This window comes from Ochotona curzoniae, unplaced genomic scaffold (genome assembly GCF_017591425.1).
Source record: "Ochotona curzoniae isolate NIBS_2020 unplaced genomic scaffold, NIBS_Ocur_1.0 contig_2688, whole genome shotgun sequence".
NCBI classification, from domain to species: Eukaryota; Metazoa; Chordata; class Mammalia; order Lagomorpha; family Ochotonidae; genus Ochotona; species Ochotona curzoniae.
In genome coordinates, this window is record NW_024465553.1 from 2,707,785 (window position 1) to 2,723,647 (window position 15,863).

The 15,863-nt window shown below is 59.3% G+C and overlaps 1 protein-coding gene across 1 annotated transcript in view; it reads left to right on the forward strand.

Annotated features, from left to right (window-relative positions):
• The window catches only part of CCDC85C (coiled-coil domain containing 85C), a 52,789-nt gene that overhangs the window by 25,500 nt on the left and 11,426 nt on the right, over positions 1-15,863 (forward strand). The gene's annotated exons all lie outside the window — the stretch shown is intronic.

The following is a 15,863-nucleotide window of genomic DNA, read 5'->3' on the forward strand; positions in this document are numbered from 1 at the left end:
GTCAGGCCTCTGGTTGGATGGAGCTGAGGGCAACACAGAGGCAACCCAAGGTCCTTGTGTGGTAGCCCAGGGGGGAGGGGCAGGAAGGAGGGTGCCAGGTCCCCATGGGCCAGCTCTGCTGCTGCCCTCACTCTCATTGGCTGGTGTGTGTGTTTTTTTCTTTCTTTTTTTCTTAAAGCTATATCTGTTTCTTTGAAAAGCAGAATTACAGAGAGGGAAAGACAGATCTTCCATTGCTAGTTCATTTCTCACTGGCTGTAGTGGCTGGGGTGGGGCCATGCCGGAGCCAGGAGCCTGGAGCTCCATCCAGGTCTCCCAGGTGGGTGGCAGGAGCCCAAGGCCTTGGGTGTGTTAGCTGGGAGCTGGATTGGGAGTGGGGCAGCTGGGACTTGAACCAGTGCTGCTGTAGGATGCCAGCTGCTGATGTCTTCATTCTGAGATCCAGCCTGGAGGAGGCTCCTGTGTGGGTGCTGCTGGGGTCTGCCCACATATTGGGGTGTCCAGGCTCTGGCAGTGGGTGCTCCTGGCTATGACGCCACCAGCTCTGGTGTCTTCAAGTTGGGACTGGGGTGGGGGAGAAGTCTTGCCAGTGTTAGTGGTCGCCTGGCTCTGAGCACGAGGCGCTCCCAGGAGCAGTGACAAGCACCTCTTCTCCACCCAGGGTGGGATGTGGAGGAGGAGGGAGTCCTGACACCTTGCAGGCAGGGTTGGAGGTAGCAGTGGGGGAGGGGCTTGGCCCAGCCGGTGGTCTAGAAGACTGGACTGTGGAGTATGTCCTGCATCTCCTCCCTGAGGCCTCCTCTGGCCCTGGAGGAGGGGCTTGGCCGCAGAGCCTCTCGGCTCGAGCAGGTTCAGAGTGAGCCGTTGGCTGGGTGTCAGGGCAGATTGGGGTGATCTTTGTGTGATGGGCTTCTCCAGGCTGAGGCTGTGACTGCAGAGCCCCTCTGCAGCTCCCCCTTCCAGAGGTTTCTCAGTTCAGTGCACGACCCTCTGCCACCTGCCACCACGCGGGGAACCCTAGGAGTGCCTCAGCCTGCTGGCACTGCCAGCTTCCCCTGTGTAGAGTGAAATGGGCCACGACTTAAAGTGACTGATTGAGAAAGACAGAATGGGGCCAGCTCTGGAGCCTCTGATAGGGGTGGGGTGGGGGGTGCCTTGGGGTGCCAGAAGCTGAGGTGCCGGTGTCCAAGGGTGGGGCTGCCCCTGAGTGCAGTGCTCAGGGCAAGGCTGAGGCAGGGGACCCCTGGCGGGTGGAGCAACCACGCCCTCTTCATTTCCTCTGCGAGGGGCTACCTGGGGAAGGGTGGGGAAGCTCCCCCAAATCCTGCTTTTCCCAAGACCCTGCGGGGCTGCCCTGAACTCTTCCCTGGGAGACCAAGTGGGGACCGGCCTCCCCACTTTGAGCAGAGCTTCCTGTTGTCATCTGATGGCACTGGGGCATGCTGTGGCAAATGGCCAGTGGCACCTGCTGGACTCTTGAGTCTCGCCACCCGCTCCCTCCGGTGGACCTGGCAGTCCCTGTGGTTGGACAGCATGGGCGGCTACTGCTTCTTCCCTGCAGTGTTTGTTTTTAAATATTTTAAATTGATTTTTATTTATTTGAAATGAAGGAAACAGCGATGTAGATCCTGATCTGCTGGCTCATTCCCCAAATGTCCACACAGCTGGACCTAGGAGGGGTCCACACAGCTGGGCCTAAGAGAGGTCTGCAGCAGCTGGGCCTAGGAGGGGTCCACACAGCTGGACCTAGGAGGGGTCCACACAGCTGGGCCCATGAGGGGTCCACACAGCTGGGCCTAAGAGAGGTCTGCAGCAGCTGGGCCTAGGAGGGGTACACAACAGCTGGGCCCATGAGGGGTCCACACAGCTGGGCCCATGCGGGGTCCACACAGCTGGGCCCATGAGGGGTCCACACAGCTGGGCCCATGAGGGGTCCACACAGCTGGGCCCATGAGGGGTCCACACAGCTGGGCCTAGTAGTGGTATGCCAGACTGAAGCCAGCAGGCCACAAGCTCCACCTGGGCCCCAGGCACTTGAGTCTTCCTTACTTACTGCTGTCCAAGGGTGCTTCAGTAAGAAGCTGGATTAGAAGCTAGGGAGCCGGGGCTGGTGCAGTAGCCTAGAGGCAGCCTCGTCTTACATGCACCAGTCTCTGGGTGGAAGGTCCAGGGGAGCTCAGCTTGCAGTCGGCCCAAGACTCTGAGACACATGGAGATGTTTGGTGGTGCCAAGGCCAGCTGCAGATGGCTGAGGAAGACGGGGCTGAGCTAAAGGGCCTGTGCTTCTGGGCTGTGTCCCGCTCTCACCTGCGTTGTGTCATGCTGGGCAGGACGAGGGTGGCAGCACGCTGGCTCTCTGCTCAGCACTGGCAGTGAGGGGCACTTCTCTGCTGTCACCACAGCCTGGCTCTTGGGTCCCCTGGCAGTGGCCTGGAAGAGCTGCCACTGAAGCCTCTCCATAGGGGTGGTTGGGGGAGCTTCTCTCTTGTGGCCTCCACGCCGGGTCAGCCTGTTGGCCTGGCTGCCCCTCTGTGTGGGCTTAGCCTGTCCTTGGGGGCAGGTGTTTGATGATGAGCCCTCCGGGGGCCTTGTGTTTGCGCCCTCCCTGCTTGGGGTCCTAAGGGACCAGCATCCAGCCTTGGCCTGGGGCCTTCTGCTTTCCTCTGCCCAGAAACCTGCAGGGCTCTGGTGTGTGAGCTTGGTGCAGAGCCTTGTGCCAGGTCCTGGCTGTGGCACCTGCTGCTCGGTGAAGAGGTGCGAGTCTCCCTGTTTTTTGGGTTCCCTGGTCTCCTCTAAACCTGTAAGAGCAAGTAATGGATTCTTGCGTCAGTTTGGTGGCAAAGTGCTTCACCCAGCACCTCCCACCAGGTCCCTGGGGTGCTGGTGTGGGGGTCCCTTTTTCTTTTGCTGCAGGGAGGTAGCGGGAAGCGTGGCAGGATCTCCTGGTGGAGCACCCCAGCTAGCTGCTGCACCTGAGGTGTTCTCTCTGTTTCTGTGTTTACAGATGAGCTGCAGCTCCCACGCCTCTCATATCAGCACTGGGAGTCCAGTGAAGACGCTGCCTGCCCCGCCGTGGAGCTCTGGAGCCGAACCCTGTGGGCTCTGGTCTGGGCTCAGAGTGGTGCAGGCTCGCAGCTTCCCTGGGCCTCTATGAGGGGCACGGACGGCACCGTGGCTCTGCCTGATGCGTCCCTGTTGGTGTGCGTTGTTGGGCACAGCCTGGAAATGATGCATGTTGTGAGGCGCCTCACTGGGGCCACCTGCCCCCATGCTGCTCTGTGGACTTGACCTCTAAACCTACAGGCCCTAGAAGTTAACGCACCCCACTTTGTGCAGATCCCGGGGCCTCCAGTCATCCTGCCTTGTCTGAGGGCCTGGATACAGCAGTGTCTCTGCCTTGTCCGTGGTTCTTGCCGCGTGGGGTCATTGGCATTGCGGGTGGGCATCCTCCCTCTCGCTGACCTGCGTGTGGCTGCCCTGTTATTGATGCATTCTTGCTTGCCATTCTGTTATTGATGGATTCTTGCTTTATCCGGGGGGGTTGTAACCCCTGCTCTCAGCGCGATTGCTGGTGCCACCTGGCCTGGGCCAGACAGCTGGCTGTGAGCGAGGAGCACAGAGGCTCTGGTGGCCAATACAACGTGCATCCTCGCGGGCGCTCCAGGGTGGGAGTGAGTCCCTTCTGTCATGAGCTGTGTCCTCAGACACCTTTGGGGTCAGGCCGTTGGCGGCAGAGATTAGGATGGACTGAGCTTTACAACCTGCAGGGCTCCGAGGGTCCCCTCCCAAGGCCTCATACCTGTCTCTGCTGAGACCAGGAGTGGGCTGGGTACAGTTCTGGGCAGCCTGGCTCTCACTGCCACCTACGAGTGGTGCCTCCCAGCACCCCGCCCCTCCTGCAGGAGCCAGGCCTGTTTGTTCTGTTGCTAACCAAACATTGACCTCATCCTGCCCTGCTCTCCCGACCTTCAGGTCTGATCTTGTTCCTAGTTTTCTTAAAGAAACACAGCCCCTTGGGTTGGCTGGCACCTTGCAGTGCTACTTCCACAGGCCCATGTTCATCTGTGCCCACCTGCACCTGCTGTTGGCTCTGTTGGCCCTCTGCTGAGGGCTGCCACTCTGAGGCCCAGGTAGGGCAGGAGGCCTGCTGAGAGTCACACAGCAAGGTGGTGGTGATGGTAGGGGCAGCACTTGAGCCCTGGCCCCTGGTGCATGGACTGTGCCCTTCCCCACGGGTACCCAGGTATTTACTGAAGATCAGCTTTGTAGCCCTTGCCTGGTAGAGCTGTCCTGATGCTTTGGCCATCCACATCTTTGAAGAGTGCCAGAGTAGGTTGCTTCCAGGGTGACAGGGCAGCACCGTGGCCTCCCTACCCTTGAGTCCCAGCCACTGTCCGGAAGGTGAGTCCCGGTGGCTGCTCCCATGGGTGGTTCCTCTACCCCCAGCACCGAGTTCTTTCCCTGACTTTGGCCACAGTGTCCAGCCCAGCCAGGGCTTCCACGTTTCTGCCCGCACCCGCCCCCCCCGCCCCCCGCAAGCTTGCTCAGTGACTGGGCACTGTTCTTCCCTGCCAGGGCTGGTCGGTCCTCTGGGGACTTGATCCTCCCTGATTACAGATGAGGAGGCCATGTGGCTCACTGGGTTAGATCCCCCAGCCAGAAGTGGAGAGGCCCAGCAGGCCCCAGGCCTCTTTCTCTTTTTTGGATTCTGAATTTATTTATTAGGAAGTCAGAGAGGGCCAGCTGCCGGAGCTGGGTCATTTCTCAAATGTCTCGGATACCAGCTATGGCTGGACCAGGCACAAGTCAGGAACCCAGAACTCAGTCTGCTTGTACAGCTTGGGTGGCAGGGACCCAACGACTTGAGCCATCGCCTGCTGTTTCCCAGGGTGCACGTTAGTAGGAAGCTGGCTGGGAAGTGGAGCTAGAATGGAAGCAGGCTTCTGATGTGGGACCTGAGTGTCCTTGGAGGCTGCTGTCCTGCAGACCCACCCCCAGGCCTCTCCTGGCCTTGCCCTCTGCCTATCCCTGGGTAGGTCCTAGTCTTTTCCTCTATTGCAAATCGTACCCTGGCCCATCCCAATGGCTGGTGGTAACTGAGGCTCTGACCAGCAGGTGACCTTGCACTCCTAGCCTACTGGTCCTGTTTTGAGCCATACACTGGTGTTCTGGTGCCAGTAGCCATGTTGACAGTAGAGGGTTTTCTAGGGGAAGCTGATGTCCCTTGAACCCCGGAAGCTCATGGTGCACCATGTGGGAGAAGTTTGGGTCCAAAAGGCTGTACTTCAGCTGTACTTGCTGGGCGATGGCAAGCAGCCGGGCATGGAGAGGTGGCAGCATGGAGAGCGGGCAGGCAGTCCTCTGAGCGCTGACACCGAGGGTCCATCAGGGCCAGTGCCCACAGTTGGGGCTGGTACAGGTGCCTGTTCCCGGGCATGGAAAGGTGGCAGCACGGAGAGCGGGCAGGCAGTCCTCTTAGCGCTGACACCGAGAGTCCATCAGGGCCAGTGGTACAGGTGCGTGCTCCTGGGGACCTCCTCTTGTAGTGAGGGACACCAAGGCTGGGGTGGGTCCCAGTCTAATGGACCCCTGGGCTGGGAGCCTTTGAGGGGTGCAGGGTTTCCTGCTGTGTCCCTGCCCTCCTCCAGGGCCTCCTCCTGCGCCCTGGAGCTTCAGGGTTTGCCCTGGCAGCTTTCTAGTCTGACTTCTGGATGGTCTTGGAACAAGACGTCCTGCTTGGCCTCCTCGCTGGCCAGGCCAGGGCGGGGGCTGTGGCCAAGTCGGTCCGTCTCCTCTCCTGCTGCCATCACTGGATCTGCCCTCCTGCCAGGGTTTGATCTGTGCTGTCCTGAAGTCCTGTGTCCTGGGGCTTTGAACTGGGCGGAGGGGTTGGCTCTTGTCCTCGCTTACTTGCCCCTTCCTGTGCTCAGCTCACTCACTCACCCACCTGGTTACTGCTTAGGCACTCCCTCTCCTGCTCACCCACTCACCTGCTCACTCCCTCCCTCCCTCACAGGCTCACCTGCTCTCTCCCTCACTGTTTGGTTTGATTGCCCTGCCCACCTCCTCCTTGTCCTGTGGCCTTGGGTGGGGCCCTGGCACTGCACCCCCTAAGAACAGGGTTGGGCAGGTGGTCATTCCCTCTGCATCCATTGTTCAGGTCTGCGGTGGCCTCACCCAATCCCTGGGCTCTGTGACAGCCAGAGGAATACGTCCTCTGTCGCTTGGAGAGCCAGCTTTGCTTGGTGGTCACATGCCACACCTGGCTTAGTGGGGCCATTACTTAGGCTTTGGCGGCGTTCTCCAAGTTGAACCAGAGGGGAGTGTTTGCATTATGAGTGAATGATGCCTTGATACCTTGTTGGCTTCAAGTAGCCTTTTAGCATGACTGCACTGGGATAGGGTGACGCCCACTACATCAAGCGATAGCTGGGACAGTCTGCCTGATTGACAGAGGAGGCTGGCACAAAGCTGGTGTGGCCCGGCCCAGGCCGGTTGTGGCTCAGTGCCGTTGTGCATAGTGGGCTCCCCAGGCCTGGCCTCAGCTCTGTGACAGGCCGGTGGAGGTGTCTGCTCCTGGCAGGGTCCTGCACACAGAGTGTGCGCAGAGGAGGGGCCTGAGGTGGTGGTGCAGTGTCTGCCTGGTCCCTGCCGCTTTGCAGAGGTATCAGAGCCACCTTCCAAGGTAGGCTTCTTGTGTCAGTTAAAAAAAAATTGCTTCATTTATTTGAAAGGCACAGTTGGAGAGAGTTCTCTGTGCTGCTTCCCTTGAAGCCAGGAGCCTGGAACTCCATCTGGGTCTCCCTCATGGGTGACCATCTTCCATTGCTGCTTTCCAAGGCGCGTGTGCAGGGAGCTGGATTGGAACCAGTGTTCTGATGTGGGATGCCAGCCTTCTGCCCACAGTGCTGGTCCCTCTCACCTTGTTTGTAAATGAGATGGAAGCTCAGAGTGGTGAAGCCAGAAAGCTGATGTCGCAGTGACGACTCTGAGTTCCTGGGTAGGTGTCACTTGCAGTTCTGGGGCTCAGAAAAACTAAAAATCCAGGTGTCAGTCAAGGCGTCATCAGGGCTCGCCTGCCTCCAGAGCTCCTGGGAGAAGCATGGCCCTCCCCAGCCCGATTTCCTCTCCCCCGCCTCCCTACTCATGGGCTGGGGGACGTTGTTCTGCCCCCTGCAGTGTACAAAACCAGGCTGGGAGTTTTCTGGAAGGAGGGCTCCTGTGCTGTCATTTGGGAAACCCCAGGCCTGAGGGGGGTGGAGAGGGTGTTGATGCAGCTGGGGCTCGACCTGTAGGAATTCCACCCTGCTAGGAACGGCCCCCTTCCTGTGGAAAGCCTAGCGGCTCTCACGTGCTCAGGCGCCCTTCTCCTCCTCCTGCAGTGAGCCTGGGCATGAGAGGGGCTGGTGCTTCGCCATGCGATTTCCTCCTCCCCAGGACGTTGGGGAGGCTGGCCCCATAAAGCTAAGCTCACCTTGGCTTTGGTCAACAGTCACCCTGCAGTAGGAAGCCTGAACTGGCGTCTGTTGTGGCCAGGCAGGCCCTTGCCGCCCGCCTAATTGCAGGGACGCCGCTGCCCAGGAGACAGGAGCGCGCCTATGCTCGCCCTCCGCCCTCTGCGTCCTCTGGATTATCTGGGCCTCCTGACCTCATTTCTTGGGGGCCTGGGCGTGGGAAGTGGCCTAAGTCACAGCTAGGTTGGACAGAGAAGGAACTGCCGTGGTCCCTGTGTGCCGGCCAGGGGCTTCCCACCTCCAGGCCTCCGTATGGGTGCCACACTCCTGGGGGTGCCTTCCCCCATGGGGTGGGGAGCAGGACCAGTTCTAAGAGCCTCTGTGAACAGGCTTTTCTTTAAACAACCTGGGAATTGGCTGGCACGAGAAATTGGGTTGGAGTAGGAGATGTGTGACATCAGGACACGTGTAGCATCAGAATTGTGATGGGGGGACCTGGGGCACCAGGAATGGGCAGCATCTTCTGGAGGCTGTGCTGTCCCTGCCTTTGCTTCTCCTTGTTCTTATCTGTAAACAGGGTGAAGCGTGGAGGAGGGCCAGAGTGGCGTGGTCCCCAGCCCACCTTTACTGCCTCGTCAACAGAAAGTATGTGTTAACATCTTTTCCTGCTAAGAAATCCAGCGTGACTGGTAGCACCCAGGCCTGCTGGGTGTCCCCTCCCCGCCTCCCAGGAACAGCCCCGGCCACTGGTAACCCTGCCTCGCATGGGAGTGTGTTTCCCCTGGCCGGCAGGCGTCTTCAGTGCATGACAATATCGTGCAGCTTGTCGCACTCGGCATAAGCGGTGTCACGTTGCGTATCCTTGGAGACTTTGCTCTGAGCTGGGGCCGTGCTGGTATGTGTGATTGGTTCCTTCATTTTTACCCGGCGTCATGCTTTCTGGTGTCTGGTTAAGCCACATTCTAGCTGCTCTCCCTGGAGGCCTCGTGGGTTTCCAGTTCTTCAGTGGTGATGTCAGAGCTGCCAGGTGCTCCGGGGCAGCCGTCCTGCAGCCTGCTGAGCGTCTTCAGCTGCTCTGACACCTGCTGAGCCCTCAGCGGCCACCTGCTGCTCTCAAGCCCTCGCGTCGGACACTGCAGGCCTGGCACCTGAGCTGGTGCCTCACTGTCTCCCCCTGTGTCTCCTGATTGCACCTGCACCTGGCTGTCGGAATCTCCGGAAGCCTTCCTCCTCCTCAGGTCGCTCCTGACCCGGGTGTGTAGGAATTCCACAGCATTCTCTTCCTGTCCCTTTCCTTGGGGCGGGGACCTGTGTGGAGTGCCTCCCAGGCGCTGTCTTGTGTGTGTGTGTGTGTGATGGCTTGTTTTTGTTTCTTGATTAAGAAATCTGTTTCTGATGCTGGCTCAGTGGCGCAGTAGGCTAATCCTCCCCCCTGTGGCATTGACATCCTGTATGGGGGTTGGCTGCTCCGCTTCCAATCCAGCTTCCTACTTGTGGTCTGGGAAAGCGATGGCGGATGGCTCAAGCCCTTGGGCCCCTGCATCAAGATGGAGCGCCTGACTCCTGGCTTCTGATCATCTCAGCTCTGGTTCTTGTGGCACATGGAAGACCCTTTTGTCTCTGCTTCCCCTTCTCTCTGTAAAATCTTTCACATAAAAATAAATAAATCTTCAGAAAATATAAATCCATTCCTATTTAAAAGCCCAAAAATCCAAAAATATTTCTTCTTTGAAAGGTGGGGAGGGCCTGGCGTGATAACCTAGCAGCTAAAGTCCTCGCCTTGCGCACGCCAGGATCCCATGTCAGTGCCCGTTCTGATCCCAGCAGCCCTACTTCCCTTCCAGCTCCCTGCCTGTGTCCTGGGAAAGCAGTGGAGGACGGCCCAAAGCCTTGGGGCCGTGTACCTGCGTGGGAGACCTGGAAGAGGCTCCTGGCTCCTGGCTCTGGATTGGCTCAGTTCCAGCCATTGCGGCCACTTGGGGAGTGAATCATCAGACGGATGATCTCCCTCTCTGTCTCTCCTTCTCTCTGTATATCTGACTTTCAAATAAATAAATAAATAAATAAATAAATAAATAAATAAATAAACAAATAAATACATTTTAGATATATGTAAAAGAAAGGTGGGGAGGTAGAGTTCAGTCTCGTGTCTCCTGGTCCAACCCACCAATGCCCACAGCAGCCAGGGCTGGCCAAGCTGGAGCTGGGGTCCTGGGGCGTCATCAGTCTCCCGTGTGGGGGCAGGGACCCACACACTTGAGCCTTCATCTGCTGCTTCCCAGGGTGCACGACGTTGGCCCGGAGCTCGATCGGAAGCTGACTGGGGACTTGAACTTGGCATTCCGATATGAGAAACATCCTGAGGCTATGCCAGATGTCCACCCCCCAAAACTATTTTAACTGTTTTTGGTAAAAGCTTTATTTCATTAAAAGATTGATTCATTTAGAAGGCAGAGCACTGGAGTGGAAGGAAGGACATTCTATTTCCTGGCCCACTCCTCAGATGGCTGCCATAGCCAGGTCTGTGCCAGGCCAAAGCCAGGAGCCGGGAACTCCGGGGCTCCCGTATGGGTGGCAGAGGCCCAGGTGTTCGGGCCATCACAGGCTGAGCTCCCAGGGGTATCAGGCTGATGTTGCAAATGGTGGCTTACCCCGCTGCAGTATAGTCCTGGACCCCTAACTACAGCTTTATTGAGATAGAATTCACGTGTGTGTGTGCAGATCTGTATTCTCATTGTTCGTTCTGTGCTATTTGGTGGTTTTCCAGGATGCCCTTGTCATGCCTGAGGGCACCCCCTTGTCTCAGCAGTCGCTCTTGGTCTGCGTGGTCACAGCCTGGGAGCTGTGGATTCACTTGGAGGCTCTGTAACCGTAGACAGCTTGCAGCTGTGGGATCGTGTGGTGTGTGGTCCCGGATGCCTGGCTGCCTTCCCACAGGGTTCGTACTTGTTCAGAAAAGGCCAAGTTGTGAAGTTTTCCCCATATATTTTTTTAATCGATTTGCTCTTGTTTCAGATTGGTGTATGCTAGCTTGTACTCGCGGGGTGCAGTGTGTTGTGTGTACACGGCGTGATTGTGTAGTCCAGGGTGTTGGTGTGTCCATCCCCCACACAACTAGCATTTCTTTGTTAGGACAAAAATCCTCTTCGAGCTGAGTTTTAAGAACTCTCCCATCTGTGGGCTCGCTTCCCAGACTCCTGCAGCTGCTGGGCTGGCCTGGTCTCCCACGTGGAGGCTGGCACCTGCTGTCTCCTTGAGTGTGATTAGCAGGAAGCTGGAATTGGAAGCAGAGCTGGGATTTGAACCCGGAGGCTGAAATGGGACGTGGCCTTCCCAGAGGGTGTCCTGTTAGGCCGAATGCCCAGCCTGCCTGTGTGTGGTGTGGGAGTGTTCCCCGTGGTCGCTCACTGTGCAGCATCAGAACTTATCCTGCTCCTGTCTGTCCCCTTGCGTCCCCTTGACCAGCCTGTCCTGTCGCTCCATCCCCAGCTTCCAGCGACCTCCATCCTACTTCCTACTTCCACGACATCAACTCTTCTGGGTTTCACGGGGTAGGACCATCAGGCCCTTGGCCCACACAGCCCTCTGTCTCCCTGGAAGTGCGCCATGCACTGACCATCCTCCATCAGCCAGCACGGGTGGGGGGGCATGCTGATCTTTTGCTGGGCTCCAGTGTGTCTGCCATGCCTCTGGGCTCTTCTGCCTCAAGTGCGGCCTCCCTGGCTCTGCTTTTCACCGTGTCCGTGGAATTCTTTCCAGTCGCTGCTCTGCTGCCAGGATTGGCCCCGAGGGCACCCCCATCCTCCTTGCACTTGGAGTCTTGGATTCCCGTTCTGCGGTGGCTCATCCACAGCCGAGGTCCCTGCCAGTCACTCCGCGCTGCTTCCTGTCCGCCTTGGCCACACCTGCACCCCACTTCCTCATCCTGCCCCACCCCCCACCGGGGGGCTGGAGTGTCCCCCTGAACACACACACGTGTACATGCTGTTCTCGTTCTTGGCCCTGGATAGCCGCTGGGATTGTGGGGATGTCATTGGCCCCTGTGGCCTCACGCAGCCCCTGGCCCCAGCAGAGGCACTTGGTTGATGTTGCGGAAGCCACCCTCCCATCCCTGTGTCCCTGGAGCGCTCCTTGCTGTGTGCTTTGTGGCTCCGGAGGCTTGGCACCGCGTGCTCCCTCACTCCGGTCTGCATCCGGCAGTGTCTGTTGTTCTTGCTGCCTGTTCAGCCCCATAATTAGTGGTCAAAGCCGGCAGGGCATGGGTCCCGTGGGCTGAGCGTGGGCCACAGGGATCTGGCTGTCCCTGGCCAGGCCTACCCGGAGGGCGTTTCAGTGGGGTACAGCTGCCCAGCCCTCCCCTTTACCCCCAGGAGTGTGTTTCTGCAGCCTCCAGGGAGGCAGTCTGATCTTGAACACTCCCCAGGGAGGCAGCTGTGTGCCCTGCAGCCTGGTGCTGGCAGCTCACGCCACGGCAGCGCCCCCTGCAGGAGCAGACCGTGGGTGACCATCCTTGGCGCAGGTCCCCCAGGGACAGTGGGGCCATGAGCCAGCAGGCACCGAGGGAGGTTGCAACCTCCCTTGATCTGCCCATGGCCACATTAGGAATCTTCCTTGTTCCAGAGACTCCTGCTGTCCCCTACCGGTGCACTGGGTTGCCATGAAGTTGGGCGCTCCTTTCAGCCTGGGACCTGGGGACCTGGGGATTGCCCCGGGTCCGAGGAGTGGGCATGATCCCTCTTTCTGGTCAAGTGCTTCCGTTGCTCTGACACCTCGACTCTTGGCTGACCAGGACAGGTAATCCTCTGAGCATGGTCCCTGTGTACTGCTCAGATGGGACCATGGATATAGCAATGTTGTTTCTGGTTTGTGTGCTGTCAGGAGTTCCAGGAGAGGCGCAGCCTGGCAGTGATGGAATGTGGACAGAGAAGCCAGGGAAAGGTGACTGCAGCTTTGGAAGTGTGTCCAGGTTACTCATTGCGTGTCTTTTAGGATAACTTACATTGTTGGGGAAGCTGGGACATAGGTCTTCAGCTTAACGGATGGACTTCAGGGTAATGACCATTTGTTCCTCTTGGGGTAATGTTTGGTTGCGTTATGGTTGGATTACGTTTGGATGGATGATGATTGGTTGGATTGCCATATGAACTTGTGTTTTGCTATTTCTAGTGCGCTCTGTTATCACCAAGCTTGGTTAATAAAGACTCCTTAATTAAAAAAAAAAAAAAAAAAAGGGTGCGTGATCCTTCAAGCCCTCCAAGAGGGCAGGACCTCTCCAGCTCTGCCAGCCCAGCCCAGAGGGCACCTTGGAGGAGGCGCACAGCCAGTGCCCAGGGCCTTGCTTAGGACACTTTGCTGAGGGTGATTGGGCCCCTGTGGTTCCTGGACCTGCTGGGCCTGGCGAACAGACAGCAGCTGCCTGGGCACACAGGTGGGCGCTGTGGTTGGAGTCTGGAGCCCAGGGTATGGGGTGCTGAGCAGAGAGCAAGGAGGCTGCCTGGGAGTGGAGACTGGCACACACACTGGCCCATCCTGCACAGGCCTGCAGTTGCTGCTTCACCTCCAGGAGCCTCATTCTTTGCCCGTAGCTGGGGGGTTCATGTCCCTGCTTTGCCCTGAGCAGTGGCCGCGGCTGGTTTGTGATCAGGTCCGCGTGGGAGCTTGGTCGTTCCGCCTGCAAGGTGACTGGTGGCTCTTGTGGGATGACAGCTCTTGCCTGTGGTTGGAGGTCTGGAGTGGGGTCCCCAATCCTGCCCCCTTCTGAGGGGGGAGGTTCACGATGGGTCAGGGGGTTGAGGGTCCCGCTGGAGGGCATTGGCTGGCCTGTGACAGGGGTGCAGGTACAGGCTGTGGTGGCTCTGTATGGCACAGCTGTGTCCCAGAGAAAGTACCTGTGGACACGCAGCATGTCCTGCCCAGGTGAGGCCTGCGCGGGTGGCGGGCGGCACGGGAGAGAAGGCAGAGCTCTGGGAAGCTGGGGTAGGGTTGGAGAGAGTCGCCATTCTTGGAGCCATTTTCTGCCTTCCAGGGGAGCCCTGTTACCCAAGGCCCTGCTGGGCTGGGCCCTGAACCTGGGCCACTGTGACCCCCACCCCCCGACGGAGTACAAGTGAAGGGAGGTGACTCCGGGGAATGCACCTGTCTGTGGCAAGCCCTGGAGCCACTAGCTGGGTTCCCACAGAGGATGTCATTGTGTACCTGTGTCCCTGGGTGTCCGTGCATGCCAGTGTCATTCTGTGTCATTGTGTTGGTGTGTCACTGTGTCCCGGCCCCGGACGCAGCGTCTGTGAAGAGACGATGAATCCCAGCCTGGGTGCCCTGCCCAGCTCCCTGCTCCCACGGTCCCCTGCCAGGCCTGCAGCCCCTCCTGGGAGCCTTCCCTGCCTGACCTCCCTGTCGTGTCTGGCTTCCTGGGGTTGTCTCCCAAGCAGTCCACTTGAATCTTTGTCTTGTGGCTTCTGCCAAGGCCCCGGCCAGCGCTTGGGGTGGTCAGTGGCAGGGGCAGCACAGGGACCTGCCTGAGGGCCTGGTTGCCAAGCCGATGTTGTGTGAAGGCTTAGCGTGCCAGCACGGTCCTGGGTCCCTGTGCCCCCAGGGAGGGCAGCCAAGGGTGACGTCGGCCTCCCTCGTGGCTGCAGCTCTCATCACAGTAAACCCGAGGATTAATCTAATTACACGCTCGCCTGAGTGCTAGGGTTCCCGGGTGCCCAGTGCGGGCCTGAGATTCGAGGCTGCTGGGGAGTGGGGGGGGGGGGTTCCGAGTTCTTCCCGTGGCATGAGTGCTCCCGGCGCCCCCCCCCCCCCCCCGTATCACTTGTGAGAGGCGCCACCTACACGAGGCAGTAGCGGGGACAGGGTGGTGCTCTCAGCTCTGGGGGAGCAGGCTGTGTGGACACAGTGGGTGTCCTTTGGTGTCTGAGTCAACCATTTGGGATAGACCCCTCCTGCTGTGGCTGGGTGGTCTTGACTGGGTGGCTTCTGCAGTTGTTCTGAAACAGAACCACCCAGTGAGTGGGTTTGTTCCCTGCTGCACAGCAGGGGGCCCCAACAAAGGAGTGAGCGGGGGCAGCTCCTGGCTGTGGGCCCTGAGGTTAGGTGCTGGCTGCGGGTGGCTTGTGGGCTGACCTTCCTGGGCCGTCTCTGTCCTTTTGCTCTTGCTGTGGTCCATCTGGGAGGTGGTGGGGAACTTCAGGGGGCGGGCAGACATGCGGGGAGCCCTTGGCTCAGCCGTGGGAAGCGGCAGGTGAGGCGGCCCTGCCACAGGCCTGCCCGCCCCATGGTTCTGTGGCCGCCCAGGGTAGTGCCAGGTAGCACTGTCTCTGGCTGTTGGGCACAGTGCCAGGCTGAATCTTCCTCCTGTACAGGCTCTGCTGGGAGCTCTGACTGGAGGTGGGGCTGCAGCAGAGCGTGGGGAAGCAGCTGGCAGCCACAGATGCCCCCTTGTCTTTGTGTTCCAGCCCTTCCCAGAGTGGCCAGACACTAGGCCCTGATGACCTGCTGGGTGACCTGGCTGGTGAGGGAGGAAATGGGCCATTTTATTCCCATGACTTCCTGATCTGGGAAAGAGGGCCGTTGGCTGTGTAGGTGCTGTGGGGCTTCAGTGGGGCGCTAGCTGCAGGGGGAGCCAGCTGTTCAGGTGTTGTACCTGGGAGGGGCATGCCTGGGCCAGGAGGGTGCTGGGCTCCTGAGTGCGAAGGAGCGAGCTGGGGGCCTGTGGGCTTCACTGGCCCAGTGCTGGCTGCAGGCACTTCAACACTGCGCTGTAGGCCCGAAACAGGACAGGAAGTTGGGGCCAGTGGAGCTGTGCCCGATGCACAGGCTTGGGTGGGGTGGGCATGGGAGCTGCCTGAGTAAACTGAGGCTGGGGAAGGAGGACCTGGGCAGGGCTGGGCTGTGGGCAGCAGTGACCATGACCGCAGAAGGGTGTGAATGAGTCAGGTTGACAGCTGCATGCTGGGGCTGGCCGCGTCCCTGTCCTGGGCCTGAGAGGGGAGGCTGGTGCAGTCGCTTGCTGCGTCAGTGTGAGGGGGACAGGTCACTCCACTTCTGGGAAACTTGTTTGCTTGGCTGTCACCTGGCGTGTCCCGAGGTGGAGCTGCAGGGTAGGGAGAGGACCCAGAGCTGGCCCCTGCAAGGCTGCGCATTCCTGAGGGCTGAGTCCCAGAATTGCTGGGGGCTGGGCTGGGGCACCCCAATTCCTGCTCTGGGCTGGGCCAGACATTCCCTGGCGGAGTGGGTGGAGTCTCCGGAGGGCCTTTGGGTGTGCTCAGGGACACAGTGGCCAGGCTTTGGCAGGGAGCTCTATGTGGGGCCAGGGCTGGGCCCAGGCTGTTCTGTTGGTCCCTGCTGGGCGTCTGTGTACCCCACATCTGCCCCTCACGTGAGCTGGGGCTTAGCGGGGAAGCAGTGTGG